At 41.6% G+C, this 10,339-nt stretch overlaps 1 long non-coding RNA gene across 2 annotated transcripts; it reads left to right on the forward strand.

The window, feature by feature from the left end:
• The first annotated feature begins 4,060 nt into the window (after positions 1 to 4,060).
• LOC134132213 (uncharacterized) lies at positions 4,061 to 7,131 on the forward strand. Of its 2 annotated transcripts, XR_009956749.1 has the most exons (5): positions 4,061 to 4,822; positions 5,634 to 5,951; positions 6,048 to 6,219; positions 6,461 to 6,589; positions 6,691 to 7,131. It is a non-coding gene; the product is annotated as an uncharacterized LOC134132213 (long non-coding RNA). The 2 variants fall into 2 exon arrangements; XR_009956750.1 differs by having other exon boundaries at positions 6,048 to 6,589.
• The last annotated feature ends 3,208 nt before the right edge of the window (positions 7,132 to 10,339 follow it).

The raw sequence follows: 10,339 nt of genomic DNA on the forward strand, positions 1-10,339 counted from the left end.
TTTTTCTTCTGTTCTCCAGTCTCTTGTCTGCTCTGTGACAGGATGTTAATGCATGTGTGCGTCCATGTGTGCCTTCCGATCGGGTGTGTGGTGTTTGAGGCGGTTTATGTGTGAGAAACACTGTGCACATGGTAACAAAGGTGTACGAAGTAACACACATCCACTGAGAGTTAATTCCTAGAAAAGAGGCGCCTTTATTTTTATCCCTGTGTCAAGACTCTTATCTGCTGTATTAATGTGAGGACAATTCTCCTGCTAATCCCTCAGGCCTCTAGTTCTGCTACACACACACACACACACACACACAGCAGTAGAATTCTTACCCCTAATAAAGCCCTTCCTCTCAAAACTTTGGATTTGTATGTCACGCTTGGTTACACTAACAGCTTTCTTCCTACTAACTCCGAGTAGCACTTTGTCACATTTTGTGTCATTCTTATTCTACGGAATACTCCAAAAGGGCTTCACAGGTCGATATAAGAAGAAATGACGTCCCGCTCAACTTCAAAGACATTTTCTTGCAAATAGTTTGATGAAGAGATCAATGTTGCTGTGATCAAACAGCCTGCTTGACTCTATTCAAAGTTTACTAATGGACGCTTTCTGCATTGCTGTTTTCTTAGTACGACTGGATTGTCCCCCTGGTGACAGACAAAGGTGACGGAGTCGCTAATACAAGGTGAATGTCATAGTCCAAGTTCATGGTTTTAAGTAAAAAGAGAACTTTATTTTCTAAAGAAGCCTCCTGTGACGATGACCTCGTGATCCCGGCCTTCTATCAGCCTGCGGTTTAGAATTTATGCCTCTGTGAATTATTGGAGGCCTTGAGGAGACCCTGGGGGGCAAAGAGGAGAGAAGAGGGAGGAATACTGATGCTGAATCAAATCTCTTCACCTCAGCCTCGTTCATACGGTTTCCCCGTATTGTTGCTCTTTGTGGTTCAACATTGTTGTGACCCCATTTAAACTTAACGTTTTCATGAAGCAATGTTTCAAGTATAGTTATATTGAACTGGATTTTTTCCCTGTGTCACTTTTCCCATAGAAATGCAAGAGGCATTGACCTTACAACTCGTATGGAACTGTAGCCAGTGTGGAGGGGTAAGGGACATGATCCTGGCATTTTTTCTTCTTCATATTTGGACGAATCATAGAATCTGTAAAACAGAAATTTGATGTAAATATTTAGCGGCAGATTGTTAAACAGTTTAACAAGCACTGGGCATATTTTTTGACATTGGAAACTTCAAAAGAGACCGACTAAGGCCCACAGCTCTCACTAGAAATTAACAACGTTAGGTATGGTTGAACGCTCAGTTATTTTTCTCTGTGAAACCTGAGATCAGACTGTCTAAATGATTCACTTTGTTTACCATTCTACACAACAAGAGATGCTTAATGCAAACATGGAATATAGTAACCCAAAAATGAAATAGATATTGATTTAATACAAAAAGCACCACCTCTACACTGAACTAACATACCCGTTTTAACACCTTTGTTTATTGGTTGTATCATTTATTGGTTTATTATGTTTTGTTGGATCAGATGAAACACAACAGTTACACGGATATTATTCCAGGGCTTTTTGCATTGGATTACTGTATTTACAGTTTAGAGCTAATTAAGTTGCAGCTTAAAAAGCTGGTAGATAGAAAGGTAGATATACAAGTGGCTTGGTTAATTTTTGCATTCAGTATTCTGGAGATAATACAGTGTAGTTTATGAAATTAGGTCAATCTCTTTCTCACACAGCAGTTGTGTCAGTACGTGTCGATCAGAACGCGGCTCCAATCCCTGCTGTTCTCCACCTGGATGCACATGCGCCCGCTATTGTTTGTCAGCGGCAGCCAGCTGCAGCTGAGCCCCGGCCTCAGTTAATATGCGATGGCACACACTGACAGTTCCATTAAACCGTATTTATGGCAGCCACAAGTAATCGATATGCAGATAGGGCAGCCTGCCTGTGCTCCCAGAATTGTCTTTGGTCCAGCAGAGAGCGATGCATCAAACTGCCATGCACAGTGACAACGGACAATATACACCGTCACCGGGGTATTCTTTGTCCTCAAAGACCTCTCTCGCTATCACTCTCTTGTCCTCTCTCCTCCTACATTCCCATCTTTTCCTCATCCCATCCCAATTTGGTTTATAAAACATATCCATCAGATAGGAAAAGGTCTAAAAAATAACTCTATAAGTGAATGTTGATGTCCCTTTCTTCTAACTCGATGGTCTGTCCCGTTTGTCCATCGAGCATGGTTTGTACAATTAACAATGAACTGATCTACGCATCGTCTATTGAATGAGTACGCTCAAACTCATTTATATACAGACAGATTTATATACATTTAGACATTCATTCTACGAAACTTAAGTCTGCAGCTATGGCACGAAACACAGTTTCCTTTAGAGGAGGCCATTATTCAACATGTTCACCGCAACGTGCTGAATCAGTGCAGGTGAGGTGAGGGGTGACAGAATGCTGATGCTGGATGATCCAGCATCAGAGAAATACGTTTGGATCCAAAGTTATGTATTGGTACATCCAAGCGTGGTGCAAGGTTCAAAAGATTTTACAGGCGTGCAGATTTGAGATTGGGAGGATTTCCTTACTCTGATTGGATCTGTCGACGCCAAGCTGGAAGACTCGCACTGAGAGCACTGAAAGCAGGGTAGGTTCAAAGGCCTGGATGCAGCCAAGCCTCCTGCATGAAAATCCTTCGACGCAATGTTTCTTACTCAGGCACCGAACTTAGTCAGTGGACGTAAATCGTCCACTGCAGAGTTGTGTAAAAGCGTAAAAAGCATTGATCCACCACCACGGTGACCTCGCTTTACTTCAAGCTTGGTCAGCTTTGTTAGGTGGAAGGTGTCCAAAGGATCCTGTCTTTGTCGGTGCCATCGTGCCACCGCTGTTTGGTTCTGACATCAGAGTGAATGCTCTTCTTCACACTACCTCAGAAATCAGGAACATTTATTGGCATTTATAAGTATGTTGGAAATACAAGGCATTTGACATGGCGGAAGGTGCATAGGTGCCCAGGTCCTGGGGAGGACAAATGCTGGAGTGTGAAGTGGAGAGCCATGTTGGCGCCGTTGTTCACAGACCTGTTGGCTCTACAGGGAAACTTTAGGGGGGTCCAGGTTTTTTTTTTAGGTGGGACAGGACTAGCCTTTCAATGGATGTCATGACCACAAAGGTCAGGGCGACGGGCCTGTAGTCATTAAGTCCTGTGATGTCAGGCCTTTTGGGGACGGGGGTGGTGCTGGGGGCCTTGAAGCAGGCTGGTACCTGGCATGTCTCCAGTGAAATGTTGAAATTGTCCTGGCTGAAAGGTTGTGTCTTGTCATTAGTTCTCATGGTACAGTCCCGTAAAAGAGATGAATGCGAGTTCCCTCCAGCAGAGTGAAGAGCATCATCACGCACTGGTTGATCAACATGATCTCTGGAGAGCGTTCCGGAGAAATGAGCAGAGACTCAAGTTGGGAAATGGACATTTGGCATTACTTGCTTATTAGTGTTCTGCCACCACATCCTCGAACCCATGATTGCAAAAAAAAAGATTGATCACAGTGAATCATTTGTTTTAATAATGTTGCTGGGATGTCGTGTGTCCTTAATTATTTCATTTACAGTAAAAATGAATATCTTTAAGAAGAGCCCTGGGTCCGTACTTGTTCCTGACTTTTTAGATTACCACTGACTGATCATGCAGGATCTACAAATATTGTGATTGGAGAAAGTTGCCTTTGTCTTTGTCTATTCAATCTTCACCCGATACGCTCTGTCTGCACTTTAGTGATGAAAGTGTGTTTGTGATGAAGAGCAGCAGGTAACCTGATGAATGGGTTCACTTGCTGAAAGCAGCGCGATGCTTCTTCATGATCTCTCATCACCTTCATGCCTTGACTCCACGCTCCTCTTCCTCACTCCTGTTCTTGCTTCTATTTCATCATCTTCTCTCATATATTTCTTCCAACATGGTAACCGGTAGATATCACTGGAACGTAACGTAACTCGTACTTATTCTACCATTGTAGCTCGATAAAACCTGCACTGTTAAATGTTTCCGTTAATTTACACCCAAATTTCAACATGATTTACCTGTTATTTGTAATAACTGCAGCTTACTGTAAATTTTTAGGGAATACATGTTAAATAACGCCTCATGTATGTTATTTAACACCTCATTGCTAAATAACATTCATTTTTGTTATTTAACAGCACAACCGAACATTCAAAGATGGCGGCCAGAGTTAGATGGTCTGGTATGGTCATGTTTTGGGGATAAGTGCCGATAAACGCAATTTTATGCTTAGATTATAAAAAATATATTATTTATCATTGGAGAAGTTAGCAATTTTTCGTTTTTGTAAGTTGCAAAACAATGACTAATTCAATATTGTCGATGTTGCATACTAAGAAATTAAATATTGTATGCATTCACTGAATGAAGGTTAGACAGAACACCACGTGATTTCTGTACTGCAAATGTTATAAAGAATCATCTTGCTTTTATTACCATAATCATACCTCCCGATTTTAAACGAGACACCTAACATTTAATTGACTAACTGCGCTCCAAATCTGTGTGTGTATATGTGTGTGTAGATGTGTGTGTGCGTGTGTGTGTGTGTGTGTGTGTGTGTCTTTCTGATCACGTTCGCGCCACTTTCTGAAATAACAGGTTCATACAGTATTTTTTGCATTCTGGCAAAGAGCGAGTAAGAAGGCATTTGAACCTGCAACGCAACGGACACACGGCCATTCCATGTCGGAGGATCGCTCTGGTTACATCGAGGAAAACCACAACAATCCGGTGAGATTAACTAGAATTTCTTTAAAGTCATGCATAGTTAACATTTATCAGTGATGTTGAGGTATACTAAACGCCACGGACTTGCACTATGAAGTTTAATTTAGCTAGCTGCTAATGAGCCGAGGTGATTCAAGCTAGCAAAGTTTCGATAGTTTGTCCATTAATCTTACAAAACAATGCGCTTATTTTAATGTCCGTTCATGTATACGATCTAAATCTATAAATAATGCTAGTGCTAGCGGTCTCAACGGGGGCGGGGGGGCTAGCGGGCGGTCTCAACGGGGGCGGGGGGGCTAGCGTCGGCGGCCGGGCTTGCACATCCTTACATGCTCCGCTCTGGTCACCCGGCACCCGCGCGCACACTGCTCTGATGCGACACAACTTCACAACAACCGGGAGTTATTCGCGCGTCATTGACTTAGCAGGCTGTGATTGGAAATCGGGACTGGAGCTGTCCCGGTCGGGACAAATCTAAATTGCCCATAATTCGGGATGTTCCGGGTAATACGGGAGGGTTGGTGTGGGATGGTTCTGATTCCGCTGTGTTTTTTTTTAAACCGCCCGCTGGCGCTCCTGCGAGATTTGCGTTGGGTCTCGCGGGACCCGGCGGCACACAATCCCAATGTAGCCCTCTAGTCTGTACTTCAGATAAGCTATATGTGTCACAGACTAGAGCGCTGAAAACCACTCCACCCGCCACTGTGGCTTGTATGCGAGGCAAAGTCACCCGCCATTGGCTTGTGGCAGGTGCTAATTTCCCACCCTGGGTGTGTCTATTTTACATTACATTTGTTTTTGTTTTTAATTACAGATGCAGATGCAGGGCACTATCCCTGATCACACTGCTGATCAAGAAGATCTCACTGCATGTATCCCTCAGAACCAGGTGGAAATTTGAATGGTGTCTTATAATCTATCAATAAGTCTTGTGTTGTTCAAGACTAAACCGACAAATGAAAGGATGAAGGAAGTTCTTCGTCAGCTTGATGATGATGTCGAGCTGTCCTATCAAGTCATCCATCTTCTTCTGTCTCACTTTTCCGAAGATGTCTCAGGACTTGATATGCCAGTGCAGCTGACCTTGAGAGTTCACTAGCTTTACCTGCAACGCCTCGTCTGATACTTCTTGGTAAGTTGGTTTTAGTGTTGTATGTAGTGAATTAAATGGTATCAAACTAAACTAAAACTAAACAGAAATTTGACAGTTAAAACATTTCTGTTTCAGGAGAAACAGGAAACCACTTCCAAAGCTGGATGCTCAGCATTGAGGGCCAGATTGTGGGCGAAGGGATCCAGTCCACCTTTGTGACAGGGCTGGCGTCTTTTTTCTCCGGTTTTTATATCTTCAACCTACAGTACCAAGAGGAGGCAGCGTGCACACTTGAATTCATCCAGAGGTAAGACATTGTCTGTTAACACCTGCATTTGTTCTGGCCTAGCTGTGGCTCAAGCATGGTTTCAGCAGGTCTGGTGATGGGATTTAGCAATTAACTTTGCTTTAGAAAGTTTTAGTGCAACTTACAATATTCATAGATGCATAGGATAGTATGTTGAGGATAGTTCATGGACATTTGTTGTCTTGTTGTAGTGTTAGTCTGTGTGAATTACTAGATTTCCAACCCGTGTATAATTTTTCAGACGCTTTGTGGGTATAAACCCAGAAAAGGGGACAAAGGCTGCAAAGGGGAAAAAAAGAACGGTAAATTCACACATCGCCAGCCTCTTGCGCAGACTGATGGACTTCCAGTGGGATTTCATTTCAAAAAGGTGAGATAGATACATACATTCATTGCCATTGTTTCAATAAATTTTACTTTTCAGACTTTCTATTATTTATGTCTCTCTCTCTCTCTCTCTCTCTCTTTCAGTGGAGGTGTGTTCAGGTGCGTTCTGGGCAATGTAGTGTATTTTTCTGTGATTGATCCGATCTATATGTGCCTACATTTGTAAGTATTTAACTTTCAGTGTTTCTATTACAATAAAAAAGTTAATTTGAACATGGAACTATTCGTTTTCTTTCACTTAAGTGTTATGTGATGTATTATGCCTATTCTTATAATAACTCAAGCTAGAAATATGTATATTACAATCAATGGTACACATTACTATGCTAAAATAATAATCAATACATTTTAAAAGCAATATTTAAAGGAAACTAAATAAATGGTGATTTAACATGAAAATAATGGTAACCCTGCTGCCAGTAAAGTCCTGTTAAAAAACATTACGGGTGTGCACTGTAAAAAAACATTAACAGGAATAAACCGTTAAAATAACATGAAAATAATGGTAACCCTGCTGCCAGTAAATTCCTGTTACAAAACATTACGGGTGTGCACTGTAAAAAAACATTAACAGGAATAAACTGTTAAAATAACATGAAAATAATGGTAACCCTGCTGCCAGTAAATTCCTGTTATTTAACGGGGAAATAATTTACAGTGTGACTTTGTCATCGTCTCCCAGTTATTTTCCCAATTTTTTTTTTCTTGCCAAACAATCTTTCAGGCAAATGCATGTCGGAAAGAAATGAATTGCTGTTAAGACGTGACCATTGTTAGATTCCCCAGCTTCATGTTTAAGAGGAGAATTATAGTCGGTAACCCATGCAGGGTCTTAAAAGAGAAGTCAAGCGAGGTCAGTTTTAACTTTGTGTGAATATTTATTTGGGTTTGGTAGAAACTTGTCTTTAGTTCTCCATTGCACTCGGTCGCACCGTCTTGCATCAGCGTTGAGGAAGCCAGATTCAAAAAGGTTGAAAGAATTAGGAGTAAAGCAAGCAAAGGAGGGACCTGCACACCCATAACAGCAACGATTCAAGCATTTCTGTTTTTTCTTCAGTCAGAATAGGGATATTTAAATTAAATTTAAATAGAACATTTTGACATGAAACTGATCCTAATCCAGATGTGGGCACGGAGTACTAAAACATCAGGGGATAGGCAGATGGAAGGGCAGATAGGCATCAAGTCGGCAAATAGCATTAGCTTTGTTGTCACACACAGTGACCTCTTACTCCCCAGGTTGCCATAGAGATGCAGCTTCCTCTTTACACACTCCCAAACAGCTGTGAAGGCTCGTCCGTGTGCAATAATTGTATGTTCATTTGATATGTCATAAACAGACAATATATATTTTTTTGTGAGTTCAACAACAATCGCCATCCACTTATTCTTCTTCTGTTTAATTAAAACAATGCATATGTCAAATATGTTGTCCTGCCCAGAAAAACACTCCAACAGAGTTTCTTGTTTCTAGTCTTTTCTTCTCTGTGTTGAACTGGACACTGAGACCAAACCAGTGGTTGGAGCTCGTCGGTGTAATGGATCGCTTGTCTGAGGGAACCAATCGAACAATCGCCAATGTTTAGCTCATCAGCTGGGGCTCTCATTAAGATTAATGCTTAAAGTCAGTCTCATTAATTCCAATCACAAGCTATAAGCTTCATTATCAATATGATGTTGCAACATTGATAACCACCAGAACGTACCATAACCGCACTTCAACTTCTTCAGGTTCTGGCCATTTTATTCACATTTTATTTTTGGACTTCCCCCTGTTTCTAGTCTTTTTTTTACCGAGATGTATATCCAGCCGCTTTAACAGTTGTAACACTGACCCATTTTCAAGATAACAATGCCACAAATGTCTGATCCTCTCAATCTTTGTCTGTATTTTGGTGTTTTGTAGCCGAATGGACACAGATGAAGAACGTTCCCTGCAGCTTCATCTCTGCTGTGTGGCTGTAGACGATCAGGAGCAGAAGCTGCTGTTTCAGGGAAAGTCTTATCTCCTTCATTTTGAGATGTGTTGTAATATTAGTGTTTTAGCTTTTTCTAATTTATTTTTTAGAGTTGATTAGTTTTGTGGTGCAGCACAATCCTATCAGACCCACCAGGCCTCCCCCCTGTAGATATTTGCCTTGACTTGGTTGCAAAAGTAAGTAGATTAAGGGCCAAATGATTGAGGGCAAATCAATTACTGCAGCTCAGTGTTCCTTGTTTGGGGGGGTAAGGAGGAAACTGTAACAGTTAGTTACAGGACACTACCACATTACCGAGCCATATTTTCCAATTGGAATATCCTGAACTAACCACCATATTCAGGTTATGAGCCGTAGGTATTCATAATACTGGTACCCAGTAGGTCCTTATAGTTACATGGTATCTCCTCAAATAGCAACTGTTTGCATACATGTTTTTTATTGTAGCATCAATGGCGATTCTGGGGGGTGGCCTGGGGTGGCCGTGGCTCATTGGCCACCCCAGATCTGATAGGTAGTTGGTCAAGTTCGTCAACACAAGAAACAAGAGAAATGCTGTCAATCAATGATGACAGCTGAACAACTGATTTAGGGCCAGTTTTACATTTTTAACTAACACAGTAATGGTCGTACTGAGGCTGTGAGAGCTGATTTCTGTTCAGCGGACGTTTGGGCATGCAGGTCAGGTGACCCATGAGATGAGTGGGCTGCACCTGCCGCTGGTCCGTGAAACAGGAGGACGGTCACAGTTTACAACAGCGACGTAATTTAATGTTTAGTTATATCGTGGTTCCCTCTGAATGTGTAGGAAAACTTTATGTAGCACTAAGTAGCAGCTAAAAGTCAAGCTACACTGCACTAGCTGGCTAGCTTACAGCCTGCAAACCAAGTTAAGCGTTGAACGTTAGCATTTTATTTTTTTAAATTATTAGGATACCGCCATGAAATATGAAACGCTGTTTTCTGGACTGAAGAATGAGGGTGTTTGTTTTCAAATTCCTGACTTGGTGGGTCTGTCATAACCTCTACATTGGGTCAGCACAAATGTAACGATGGTGACAAGGATTCCTTTAGAAGGAAAATCTTCTACCCCATTGTGGACACCATACTTAGAGAGTTAGACAGGCGCTTCTCCAAAGACAATTGTGAAATAATGAGGAATACAAGCTTTGGACCCCAAAAGCAGATGTTTCCTTCAAGAGGAAGCAGTCTTTCGCCTGGGAGAAATTTATGAAAGTGACTCTGAAGATCTCAGTCATGAACTCCACCAGACAAGGAGGCTTTTGCAAAGGAAACAGCAAAGTGGAATGCCGAACTTGTCCGGTATTGTTGAACTTGCAGTGTTCCTTGAACCTCATAAGGATGTTTTTCACAAGCTTTTTCGTCTGTGAAAGATAGCCATAGCCCTCCCCGTGAGCGCAGCTTCCCAGCTCTTAAACTCATCAAGACCCATTTGCGCACAACAATGACAGGTGACAGACTGAGCAACCTGGGTGTTCTCAGCATTGAGGCTAGAAGAGCAAAGTCACTTGACATGGACAAATTTATTAAACTTTTTGCTACCAATCACCAAAACAGGCAAATTCATCTGATAAGATGGATGAACCCAGAATTGGTCTAATGGTCTTGTTTTTGTGTTGTTAAGGTTTGCTTGGTTTATGTTACAACTGTTTATGTACAATTTTCACAAGTTACATTATGAAGAAGCACCTTAACCCTTTAGTTATATTTGGTCTGGTGGCATTGTATTGGAC

The sequence above is a fragment of the Pungitius pungitius genome, chromosome 7 (genome assembly GCF_949316345.1).
Source record: "Pungitius pungitius chromosome 7, fPunPun2.1, whole genome shotgun sequence".
NCBI lineage: Eukaryota > Metazoa > Chordata > Actinopteri > Perciformes > Gasterosteidae > Pungitius > Pungitius pungitius.